The sequence below is a fragment of the Chrysemys picta genome, chromosome 10 (genome assembly GCF_011386835.1).
Source record: "Chrysemys picta bellii isolate R12L10 chromosome 10, ASM1138683v2, whole genome shotgun sequence".
Taxonomy (NCBI): domain Eukaryota; kingdom Metazoa; phylum Chordata; order Testudines; family Emydidae; genus Chrysemys; species Chrysemys picta.
In genome coordinates this window covers 8,596,985-8,609,653 of record NC_088800.1, presented here as the reverse complement: position 1 = coordinate 8,609,653, position 12,669 = coordinate 8,596,985, and the positions used below count along the sequence as shown (strand labels likewise).

Below are 12,669 nucleotides of genomic sequence, written 5' to 3'. Positions count from 1 at the left end.
AAGCCACTGGCTGGCCGGGCCGGTTTGTTTACCTGCAGCGTCCGCAGGTTTGGTCGATCGCAGCTCCCACTGGCCGCGGTTCGCCATGCCAGGCCAATGGGGGCTGCGGGAAGCGGTGGCCAGCACATCCCTCAGCCCGTGCCGCTTCCCACAGCCCCCATTAGCCTGGGACAGCAAACTGCGGCCAGTGGGAGCTGCGATCGGCCAAACCCGTGGATGCTGCAGGTAAACAAACTCTCTTGGCCTGCCAGGGGCTTACCCTGACGGGCCGCGTGCCAAAGGTTGCTGATCCCTGTGCTAAACATTGGACTTGTAAGCTCTAAAGTTTTACATTGTTTTGTTTTTGAGTGCAAAATCTACATTTGTAAATTGCACTTTCACAATAGAGATTGCACTACAGTACTTGTATGAGGCAAATTGAAAAATCCTATTTCTTTTGTTTATCTTTTTTACAGTGCAAATATTTGTAATAAAAATAATATAAAATTAGCACTGTATGCTTTGTATTGTGTTTTTCTACATTTTCAAATACACCCAAAATATTTATAATACATTTAAATTGTTATTCTATTATTAACAATGTGATTAAAACTGCAATTAATTGTTTTGAATTAATTGCTTGAGGTAACTGAGATTGACAGCCATAGTTGCCAGTGTTTCTTTTTCTTTTACACTTTAAATTTTTTGTAAGTGCCAATTACATGTCTCCTGCAGTTCTAACTAATCACAATTTTATTTGATACTCTGCAGAGAGAAATGTTATGTACATTTTCTGCTTTCAAAGAAATGTAATAAGATTAAAGGTTTATATATCTCAAATTTACCAAAACTCCACTGTGAATACCGTACTGACCAATTTACAAGTGTTAACCAGTTTACTGAGTAATAGTGAGAATCAGGAGTGGCAGAAGTGCTCTAAGAGTGAGTAGGGGGGCCATAGGCGCCTGAACTGTGGTCCCCTGTGCTGCCCCTTGCCCTGAGACTCTTCTCCCACACTGCCTCTTCCCCCCGAGTCTACCCCCTGCTCACTTCTCTCCACCCCTTCTCCCAGTTGCATGCCCTTACAGACAGTAAAAAGTGGGAGGACCCTGGCCTTCTCTTGTTCCGGCGCCCCTGGTCAGAAGTGACATCATATTTTATCTGTGGTTTTTAAATCACTTGTGCTGTGGAAAAAGTTTTGTCAATCGGTAACAGGTTTAAAAACCTGATGATTATATCAGCACTCTCCTGTGATCACACCATTTGGCGTACAGTAGCAGGGTTCTACTTGTATTTGATCACAACATGCAGATTAATGAAGAGAGACACAGGGATGGATTTAAGTATCAAACTGCAACTTTATTAACACTTGGGAGGAGTGCTATATGCCCTCCTCCAACTCCCCTTCCCCCCCCTGGCCTTGTGTGTCTCATACCAGGCATTTAACTAGGTGTAGTCAAGGTTACAAGGCTTCCACCATACAACTCATGGTAGACTCTCCTTAGTCTGCCCCTTGAACTCAGCTCTAATGAATCCTCTGTTCTTGCAAGAGGGGAGGTAAAGGTTTCCAGAAAAGGGACCTCTAGCTGAAGGTCCTTTTTGCTACAGTCTCAAAGATCAGTGAAATCCTGGGTCTCATTTACTGCTGGGAGCTGGCCTTTTTAGCCTATATCTGCAGTGGAAACTGGCAGCAAATTGTGAGCAACCAAAGAACCAAGCCTGGGAAGGGTTTAGATTGATGCGGGGGAGGGAGGCACGCTGGCCAACCAACTCTCCTGTTCCCCCCACACTTTACCAATGGGAAGTGGAGTGCCCAAGGAGGAGTTAGGGCCCAGCCCTGACATTTTCAGGCATGTGCTCTCCCCCTCTCTTTTGGGCTCTTCATTCCCCTGCCACTCTGACCAACATAACTTTCTCTTTCTCTGCCCCTCCTTTTCCATTGAGATTGGGTGGGGGATTTTCCCACTGAACTATTTGCAAGTCAGAGTTGTCAGATTTTGGTGCTCCATGTTATTTTGTAGCTCCACTGCCTATATCCCTCCCAGTTCCATGGTAAGCCATTGAGTTTTCTGCCTGCATTTTTCATGGCATTGGTTTGTAATGAGTTGAAGGATGCAAATGCTGCATTTATAAGTCAATAATAAGCTCCATTAAGTTTCTTCTACCTTCAGAAAGGATCCTGTCTTCATCAAATTCTTCAGCTGTGTTAGAGCCTCTCAACTTTTCTAGAAGGTTGCAAGGCCAGTAGGTTTTTCTCCCTCCTCCTCCATAAGTAAGCATTCCTGGTTCTAAGTAACCTTACGCAGACAGTTGCTTTCTATTCGGATCTCTTAAAGACAAGTACAGATTGAATAGTTCTTTGGGTCCTTGTTTAACAGCAATTCTTAGAAGTCTTCTTTCAGGGGTTCTCATGGTCTCTTTTCATCTTCTTCCACCTACCAAAATAGAACTGAATATATTGTCCCTTTTCTTTAGGTCCTCAGAAATTTTACACATCCTGTTCTTTTGGAACATCACTGCAAGATGTATCCCACGAGTCCCAGGCACACTTTAATCCTGAGGAGCATGGTTGTTATCAAAGTATTTAGGATGAGGTTTAGATTTATTTTTTCCAATTAATATAGCCAAATCATAGCATTTGTCTCAATTAATTTGACATGAAAGATTCTTCACAATAAAAGTATGAACAACATTTTGGAATGCTACATTGACTGAATGTGTGCAAGTACTCTTATGGTGTACTTGGCCATAGCTGATTGCAGTAAAAAAAAAAAAAAAACTTTAAAAAAAATCATCCTTCCTAAAGTGTATGTATGTAAAGAAAGATATCCCTGAAGTAGGACATGCGAGTTAGGAAGCTCTGGGAAGCTTCATCTAGAACACCTGCTGCAACAATTAATATTTTACCAAAGCCATTCTGGCATGGGTGAGCAATGTGCAGAGGAACCTGATTTAGCTCCATTCTGTATGAGTGTTTCCCAGTAGTAGGCTTTGTATGATGCATCTAAATTGTGTTAGCTTAGTCCAGTAATACAAAACTTCTAAGGTAATGGGGAGAGTGGGCAGAGCTACGTAACACTATAAAGGGAAGGGATGGGATGGATAAGAACAGTTTCTTGCACTAAGTTATGTAGCTGGAGTTAAATTTTGTTATGCGTCTGTGCTGAATGGCAATGCCTGCATTTTAACTGTAGATAATTGAAGAGGGTTAGCCCAATATTTCAAAGTAAATACAGTATATTCAAAGGATCTGCATATTTTGTGGAGGGAGAGGGAAACTTTTTTTTTTTAATACCAAAAAATAGTGACAGCAGTAATAAAGCAGCTGAACATGTCATGCCCTAGTCATACTGTCCCTTCTAGGCTCTGTCTTTGCTGATGCAGGTGAAATTGAAGACTGGGGCATTGGTATCTCAGCTGTTGCCGGCTACCCGTCATCATTCATTGCTTCAGCTGCTATAGTTCTTCAAACCAGCATGTAGAAGAGAGAAGGGAGTGCAGTCTCCTCCAGGCCAGGAGCAGTCCGCAGTGTCTCATTCTTTATTTCAAAACATATTCACAACAGTTGAGCTTTATTGCAGGCCAGAGGACATAAGGGGGGAGATAGCTCTGAGAAGATTCTTACTGTGTGTTTGTATAGAAACTCTGTATTTTGTAATTCGCTGTGATTCATCTTCTAGCTACATGTTCATATGTTATCAGAAAGCTTGGGGTTTAAAGATATGGATGGAGTAGATAAAATACACTGTAAAATACAATTGAAGTCTGGATTTTAGTGTATAGAAATCACTTTTCCTGCATGCATGTGCGTAAATATAATTTTTTTCTTACACTTTGTGTGCCTGTAATGCCATGTGGTATCTTCACTTCTGCTAAATTATCATCCAATTTGTTTTTTCAGGTTGACTCAAATGGCACTTATTACTAAAGTAGACTATGGTAATTTAGGAAATTTAAAACAAAACTTATCAGATATCCGACTTTTTTTGAATTGCAGTGTCCTTTGGGGTTGTTGATGTGCCCTGTGCCTCCCATGTGAAAGCTTAAAAGGTGGAACGTCTGTGACCGTTCCTTAGTTCTTTCTTACCACCTGTTGCAACAAGATGAGGCCCAGCGAAAACATCAAAGATCTTAGATTGGTTGTTTCACGTTTGGTGATTTCTGTCTTCACACTCTTTCTCTAAGGGAAGTTCCAAAGAAGGAAGAAAAAAATCAGTTGACATTCCCACTCTGCGCCCTCCACCCCTTCTGGTATAGTGGGGTGAAGCACTTTGCGTCAACTGTCCCACCTTCTGATGAAGTCCAAACCCTCAGGGTTCAAACCATGCCTGTCCTGCAATGGACTGATCACCTCCCTCAGGGATGGACACAGCAGAAGCCTCTTCTGCCTAAGAGAGAGCCACATTCCCAGGTAAGTTGTCTGTGTGCAGGTCCTTCACTGCTAGGACCCACAAGTTCAGGGACATGCAGTTCAATTTACATCTACTTGAGCAGTCCATGTGGGTCACTTCAGACTCAGTCATTGGTTACAACCAGAGTGAGGCCAGGTAAGCTAGCATCAATCAGCGCTTCTTTGAGCACTCTTCACACTCCAGGATTGGGCAGTGGAAAGAACACAAAGATGACATTGCCAGAGTCAGCACTGATTATACTGACCATTTCAATATCTGCAAAGTCTCCAGTGCCTAGACACAGCTTTGGTGCTGGTAGTTCTGGCTCTGACCATGCCAGCTCCTCTCCTGATTGCCCCAACTCAGGCACTAAAGCTGGCACCTGTGCCTGTCTGTAAATGGGATACTGATTCTTGTAGCCATTGTGAGTATAAGTGTACCTTTGAGACCAAGGGGAACTCCCAGAGAGAGAGAGAGAGAGACTGGGCAGCACTATAAGGACAAAGCAGCTAAGAAATCAGGCATAACAAGAAGCCAGACACTGAATTTGATACTGATGCCCATGTCTAAGAGGCATCCATATCACCCCCAGTATCACAGAAGCAGCCAGCATGGACCTGTTATGAATTCTGTACAATCCCTTGATGCTGCGCTTCAGAAAGATGTATTCCTCCTTCCCTCCTCTCTGGCGTCAAGGGGGGAACCCTCTCCCTTGCCATTGAATAAAGAACCCAATGAGGTTGTCAGGGAGCCCCACTTCAGAGTGTCAACCCAATGAGCATGGAGCAATGAATGGCACTAGGGCAGCTAGCCACAACCTGGCCAATACCCATACAATATACCAACTTGTCCATACTGGCCTTACTGGGGACAGTACTTCCATGTGTCAAGGAGCAGATCACCTTCCCACATGGCCAGAAAAAAGAAACAATCACACTTCCTGGTCGCTTTGTTGGCTAGACTAGCCACAGCAGAACAGGAGATAATAGAGGGACAATGATCCCCCCCCCATCTTCCCTAAGAAATACTCCTTATCACAAGGCAAAGCAGCATCACCAGCACCCACCCTCCAGCCATCAAGAGATGACTTTAAAATAGTGGTCTCCAAACTTTTTACCTTATGCCCCCCCTGTGCTCACCTCCCCACTCCCCAGAGCTGGGGCCGGGAGCAGGGCCGCAGCCCCAGGAGGGGGGGACCTGGACCGGGGTAAGGGGGCCAAGACTGGGGCCATGGCTGGGGGTGGGGCCAAGGTTGGGGTCCCCTAGTACAGGGCTGGGTGGTGCTCCCTTCCTGCCCCTCTGGGAGGATTGGCCCGGGCCGCAGCGGCACCCCCCAGAATGTTCCTCCATGCCCCCCTAGGGGAGCGTGCCCCACAGTTTGGGGACCTCTGCTTTAAAGCCTTCCAGGACATCATGTCCTGAATTGCGGAGACCCTGAACATTGAGACTCCTTTTGTACAGGATAAGTCTCATTTGATATTCTGAGTTCAATGTCATCAGTCAGAATCACTCTCCCGATTAATGAAGGGATCCTAGAACCAAACCGAAGGGCTACTGCAAACCCCAGCCACTATTTCCTTCCTCCTCCAAATAATTAGAGAAAAGGCATTGGGTGCTGCTGAAAGCTTTTGAAAACTTGTATTCCCACCCAAGCCCAGAGTTCTACATTGTCTCTGTAGCACAAGAGGAGTGCCCTTATTGGACTCTGACTTCTAAGGACAAGAGACCCAAAGAAGTTAGACTTGTGTGTTCAAAAGACTCTTTGTAGCTTTGGGTGGTGAACTACCAAGTACAGTTACTTCTTGTGAGAGAGAGTAACCCACTTGCAAAAGTTCAGCAGGATGGCAGGGATGAAATGAAAAACATCATCAGGGAAGGGGGCAGCTGTCATGAAAACATCACTGCAGGTGGCATGGGTGCTGTGATCCGGCTGCAAAGTTGATGGCCATTGCCATGACAAGCCTTGTGGCTGCAGGCATCTGGCATATCACATGAAGTAGAGGCCACAATAAAGGACTTGATTTTTCAGGGAATGGAGCTCTTCAGCCAGAGTACAAAAGAAGTGCTCCAATCCTTCAAGAATTCAAGGGCCATGTTAAGGTCCTTTGGGATTTACGTGCTATTTCCCTGCTGAACGTCTTCTATCAACCCCAGCTAGAGCAGAAGATACCTTATTCCCAGACCTAAAGCCAGACTATCAGCAGCAGAAGACTGCTAGGTACTCCAGGATACACCCTCTTCTGCGTCCTTGGTTCACCCAGCTCCTTCTCAGAGGCAGCAGATTTGATAGAGTATCAAGTGCCACAGCAGAGCCCATCTAAAGCCCATTCTTCAGGAATCACCTTGCTTCATTCCATCAGGCCTGGGTTGCTATCACAACCAGCAAAGGAGCATTAGATATCATTATCCATGGCTACCCTTTAGACTTCCATTCCACCTACCTGCCCTTCTTTCCCATCCCTTTTCAGGGACTCGTCTCACAAGAGCCTGTAAAATAAATGGAAGTGACCTCATTGCTTTATCTGAGAGCTGTAGAAGAGATACTGTGGGAATGAAGAATAGAGGAAGAGCCTTCTACTCCTTACTACTTTCTCCAGAAAAGGAAAGGGGGTCTTGGTCATATCCTAGACCTGAGGAGACTGAACAAATACATATTTTGCTTCAGATTCAGGATGGTAATACTTAACCTCTGTCATTCCATCTTTCCAGGCTGAAGATTAATTTGTGTCTCACTACTTGCAAGATGCGTACTTCCCTATATCCTTCTATCTGACCTATAAGGAGTACCTAAGATTCACAGTGGGACCCAACCATTACCAATACAAGGTACTGCCATATGAACTCTCCACAGCACAGTGAGTCTTCACAAAATGCCTAGCAGTGGTAGCAACACACCTCAGAAGAAAAAGGCATTCATGTTTACCATTGCACCAGTGATTGTCTGATTAAGGGCAATTCCCAACAGGAGGCTGCAGTACACCTGAAATTTGCCTTCTTCCTGTTCTTTCATCTGGGTCTATTAGTGAACTACAAAAAATACTCTAATCCCATTACAGCAATAGAGTTTATGGGAGTCCTGATCAAATCTGGTTTGGCAAGAGCATACCTCCCTGAAAACAGGTTCTTACGGCAGTCATTGGTTTGCAGGATAGAATCAAATCAGAGTAAGACTGTATGGATGTTTCTGGAGTTCCTTGTCCATATGTTGGTGTGTGTATATGTGACACCACTTGCCAGACTTCACCTACAACCACTCCAACTCTGACTCAGTTCAATCTGTTCCCCAGCAATGAAGCAGGTGAACAAGAAGGTAATGATCCTACCACGTGTTGCCACACAATTTAGCTGCTGGAAGAATTTTGGAAATGTGTGTGGAGGGGTTCCATTCTCTACTCCATCCCTGATAAAGAATTTTAATTATGGGTGGATCAGGTTCAGGTTGGGGACCCCACTTGGACTATCTACAAATGTAAGAGGACATAGGGCTCCACATCAATGTTGTGGAGCTCAGAGCTCTCAGGCCACCTGGCATAGTATTCCTACCTGTTCTTCAAAACTATAGTGCGGAGTCTTATGTGCATCACAGAGATGTCATCTACATAAGTGTGCACCTTCTTGCTTATTTCTCTCTCCTCTGTCTGGGAGCCATCAGGCTCTGGACATGGTGTCACCAACACAGGATGACCTCTGATGGCTCTTCACCTCTTGGATGTCAGCAAAAACCTGGTGGATTTCCTAAGTAGTCAGTTACTTCTCAGGAATGGTCATTGTGGAAATCCATCATAAAGCTGATATTCCTACTTTGGGGGACCCCAGTAATAGACATGTTTGCCTCCAGTGTCAATGCCAAGGGCTTGAACTCTTGTTCCAGAGATGGTGTAAGTCTGGGCTCATTACTGGACACCTTCCTTGCAGTGGTCTCAAGGCCTCTCGTATGCCTTTCCACTGATTCCCCAAGATGATTTCCAAAATCATGTGACAAGTCTTTGATCGTTCTCGTAGCTCCATACTGGCCAAGGCACCTTTTGGCCAATGGAACTACTACTTCTCCCTACAGTGTCCAGACCTGATCTCACAACACCATGGCCAGCCAGATACTCCATCCAGACTTGAAGTCAGTGAACCTGATGGCATGGTTGTTGGCTGGTTGAGTGCCACAGATGGAGATTGCTTCCTGCAGGTCCAGAAAATTCTGATAGATGCTTTTCTGCTCTGTATCAGACTAACATATTCATCTGAATGGAGAAGTTCTTGATACGGACAGCCCATCATGGTCTGGACTGGTCCAGGCCTCATTGCTACAGATCCTTGTCTACATATTGCATTTAAAACAGGCTGGCCTCTTATTCAGCTCTATTAAGGTCCACTTCACGGTGATTTCAACTTGCCATCCACCTGTACAATTATGTTTGGTCTTCTCTCACCTTATAGTATCAAAGTTGCTTAAAGAGCTGTTATACACCCACTAGTCAGAGGTCCCTGCCTGGGACCTCAATCTATTTCTTCTGAGACCTTTGGAGCTTCCATTCAAACCTCTGTCAAACTGCCCCCTGTACCACCTCCCTCCGAATACAGTGTTCCTAGTGGTTATTACAGCGGCCTGAAGAGTGAGTGTGCTTCAGGTGCCTATGATTGACAACATTCCATAGGAACAAGACTGTTGCAACCTCACCCGAGTTTTATTCCTACGGTGCGTTAAGGTTCCTAAGGTGGTCTCAGAATTTCACCTGAACCAGTCAGTCAAGCTGCCTGTTGTCTTCCTACAGCCACACTCTGCACAAGGAGGAAAGAAATTACATGTATCCAGGACTTTGCTTTATTACGTAATTGTTCAGCCTATTGCCCCATATATTTATTGCTATATCCAAGTTCAAGGCATCTTCTTACATTGTGTTAGCCATTTCAATATCCTCTGTATTTTGCTTTGCAGTCAGTTGGCTAGTGTATCTGTCACACCAAACATCAAGGTTCACTCCACCAGAATTCAAGTGATATAGTCAGCCTGTTTCAGAAATGTGCCAGTTTCCAAGATCTTCAAGGTGAGAATGTGGTGTAATTTGCTCACTTTTGTCAAGCATTGTGTTGGATTTAGTGGCAAGAGCAGATGCCAAATTTGGAAGAACAGTACTTCAACTTCTGTTCAGTTGATGCAGCTGAAATTCCTCATTCTCATCATCCTGAGGGGATGCTGTTTACTCATCTACAGTGGGATCCACACTGACACATACTCAAAGAACAAACAGTAACTGTAGTTCTTTGAAATGTTATCCCTGTGGATCCCACGCCAACCCATTCTCTATCCCTGCTTTCAAGAGGTCTCAACTACCATGGGCTTCAAATGGTGAGGGAATTGAGGAAGGTTCACAGCCATTCCCATGCTCTCAGTAGGGAGCAGGAGGAGACACTGAGTGCATGCACAGTTCTGATGGATTTTGCTATTCAAAAAAAATCTGAACTCTCTCACCTGAAGTACATACACATCTACAGTGTACATCTACATCTTCTCCACATTGTCTCAAAAACCCAGTTACTGTAGGGTAAGTAGCTATTCTTTTTCCACATAATATACACTTAAGATTAGCGTAGTAGTTATACAGACTGTTCTCTTGGGCCTGAAATATAATTTAAAATAATGTGACAGGTCTCCTTAAAATGGAGATTAAAGCTGGTATGGAATCATACTCTATGCTCAGTTTCTTTGATGGACTTATTAGACCAAAAATAAAGTGCTCTTCTCTCATTAGAACTATCATCTGGAAGATTCATTTGTTTCATGTAATCAAGAGAAAGTTTATGAAAGTTAATTGTAATGTTCTTGAATGCCAAGATGTGTAGACTTTTAGCAGAAAGAATTTTGTAAGAACTCTTTAATGATGGTGAAGTTTTGTTAATAATGTAAAAAGTGATAATGGCTAACTATCCTTGGATTTTTTTTTCTGAATTTCCGTGCAAAAACAAGTCACCCCTTTTTTTTCCCCCCTTAGGGTCTAAGAACTTCTTTAATTTGCAAAATTTTAAAATAAACCTTTAGAGATTTTTTTTTTCAGAAAAATAAGATGCTTGTCTATTTTTCTCTTCTTCAGCTAGCTGTTTTAAACTGTTAATATGTATTCCCCATGTTTTTTCTCCTTTCCCTTAACTTTGCGGGGGTGTATTAGAGGTTACAATCAAGAGTACAGAAGAATTTCAGATATTCACCTGTAACTATATTTAGCAAAACGAGAGTTGAAGTTACTTTGTTTCTTTCTGTTATAGTGAAATAAATTATTGTTTAAATCATTTTAAAATTGAGGTTGTCCATAGCAAAACAAATATTTTAAATAAAATATGTCACTGTATACGGTATACCCTAGTGGGTGCAATAAAAGAGGCTAGTTAAGAGTTGCATCTCAAATAAGTTCATAAGAATAATATTGCTTCTAAATGATGAAATTAAACAGACGGAAATTAGAAGCATCTCTTGCAGTATTGTTAATAGGAATATCCCTAGTTATCGATGCAAAGATGGATATTTAAACTGATGTTACAGAAATCAGTTCAATAATGGGTAATCTCATAGGCCCCCATTCTGTAAATATGCATGTACTTAAGTTTACTACCATAAATAATACTATTGAAATCAGTGAGACTGTTCACAGTAGTATAGTTAAGCATATGTAAGTATTTGTATGATTGAGCCCATAGTTTGCACTTTCAGAGCAGTTTTTATATGAAGATCTCAAAACACATTACAAGTCTACTGCAATTTAGGTATCCCCATTTTTATGGATGGGTTGAAATGACTTGCTTAATGGCACATGGGAAATTGGAGTTGTAAGATATATCGAAGAGTTCTGGTTTCCAGACCTGTGCTCTAACGATCGGACATCCACTTGTCATGAAGAGAAAAAATGTTTGTTGGAAGTTGAGATGTTCCGAGATACTTAATTACATTTTCTGGGAAGAAGAGTCCACTTTAAAAGGGAATATCATATTCACCTATCTTTTATTCAGAATTTTTATTAACTTCTACATGAAGTTTGAATAAAATTATTTTTGTAGACACAAAACCCACAACAATATTAAATTGATGCCTGTTACTATAAAACGTAATTGTTTGAAAGAGACACATTTATAGAATGCATCCTTTAAGAAAGGAAAAAGTATATCATATATAGTTACGTTCTGGCTATAAACATATTCACGTTACAAATCATTGTGTATTTTAATTCATTCTCATTAAAATCAAATTGGTTATGCTCCTGCTACGCAGTTCATTCTAAAGGTGGTTAAAAGCAGTTTTGAGTTTAATCAGAGGCCTGCCTCCAATCTTTAGAAACATGCAAGCATATTGTATTTGGAATTAAAAACTTACTTTAAAATAATATCTTACTGAGTAAAACTTTCAATTGTGTATAAATTTCAGTATATTGAGCTAGACAGATCAGAAACTTTCCCCCCATAAATTTTAGGGGAAAAAATTGTAATACATTGCTTAACTGAGGCCAGGTTTCTAAATGTAACTAAGTACTTACACTTTAGACAGAAATGGAGACTTTCTTTTTAACAGAGCAACAGAGGGTCCTGTGGCACCTTTAAGACTAACAGAAGTCTGATGAAGTGGGCATCTTGCGTCTGATGAAGTGGGCATTCACCCACGAAAGCTTATGCTCCAATACTTCTGTTAGTCTTAAAGGTGCCAAAGGACCCTCTGTTGCTTTTTACAGATTCAGACTAACACGGCTACCCCTCTGATTTTTAACAGAGGTTATTCAATCCGTTTTCTTTCTGATGTTTGTTTGTATACATAAAATATATCAGATCTATACGAACTGTCAAAATTGGTTTCTGCATAATACAAGCAAACTGAAAAGTTTTACACCATGTTGCAACACCCAAATGTCATTTAGTAACATAAACAAGTCATGTTACTGCTACTCTGAAACCTGTCATAAACAAGTCAGTTAAATCATCAAAAACAATGGTCTTAGAAATGCTGCTAGCCTGTGGCGTCTTGTTTTCCCTCTGCCAGGTCTTGCAGATGCTGGCCTGTGGTCACTCCAACCAGCCTTTCATCACTCTATGCTACATGGTTTCTAATCCGTTTATTAGTCTTTTAGTCATCTTTCAGATGTATAGGTTTTAAGTAATAAGATAATTCCATTACTTATTGGTTTGACCTGATTGGAGCATGTTGATTGCTCCTCTGTTTTAGAAAATTGCTTTTAAAAATCATGAGTGGTGGGTGTATTTAATCCATTTGTGTATTAAATAATACCATGCTATGAAAATGTTTGATATTGAAACAAACCCTTTATTT

General features: G+C 42.1%; 1 protein-coding gene across 20 annotated transcripts in view; it reads left to right on the top strand.

Moving 5' to 3' along the window:
- MEF2A (myocyte enhancer factor 2A) overlaps window positions 1–12,669 on the top strand; it is a 159,846-nt gene that overhangs the window by 38,448 nt on the left and 108,729 nt on the right. For 2 of the 20 annotated variants that reach the window (XM_065559209.1, XM_065559211.1), the window contains exon 2: window positions 4,165–4,390. The exons of the other annotated variants lie outside the window; for them this stretch is intronic. The gene's annotated coding sequence lies outside the window, so the exon portion shown is untranslated. The remainder of the gene's footprint in view (window positions 1–4,164; window positions 4,391–12,669) is intronic. 20 annotated transcript variants of the gene reach the window in all.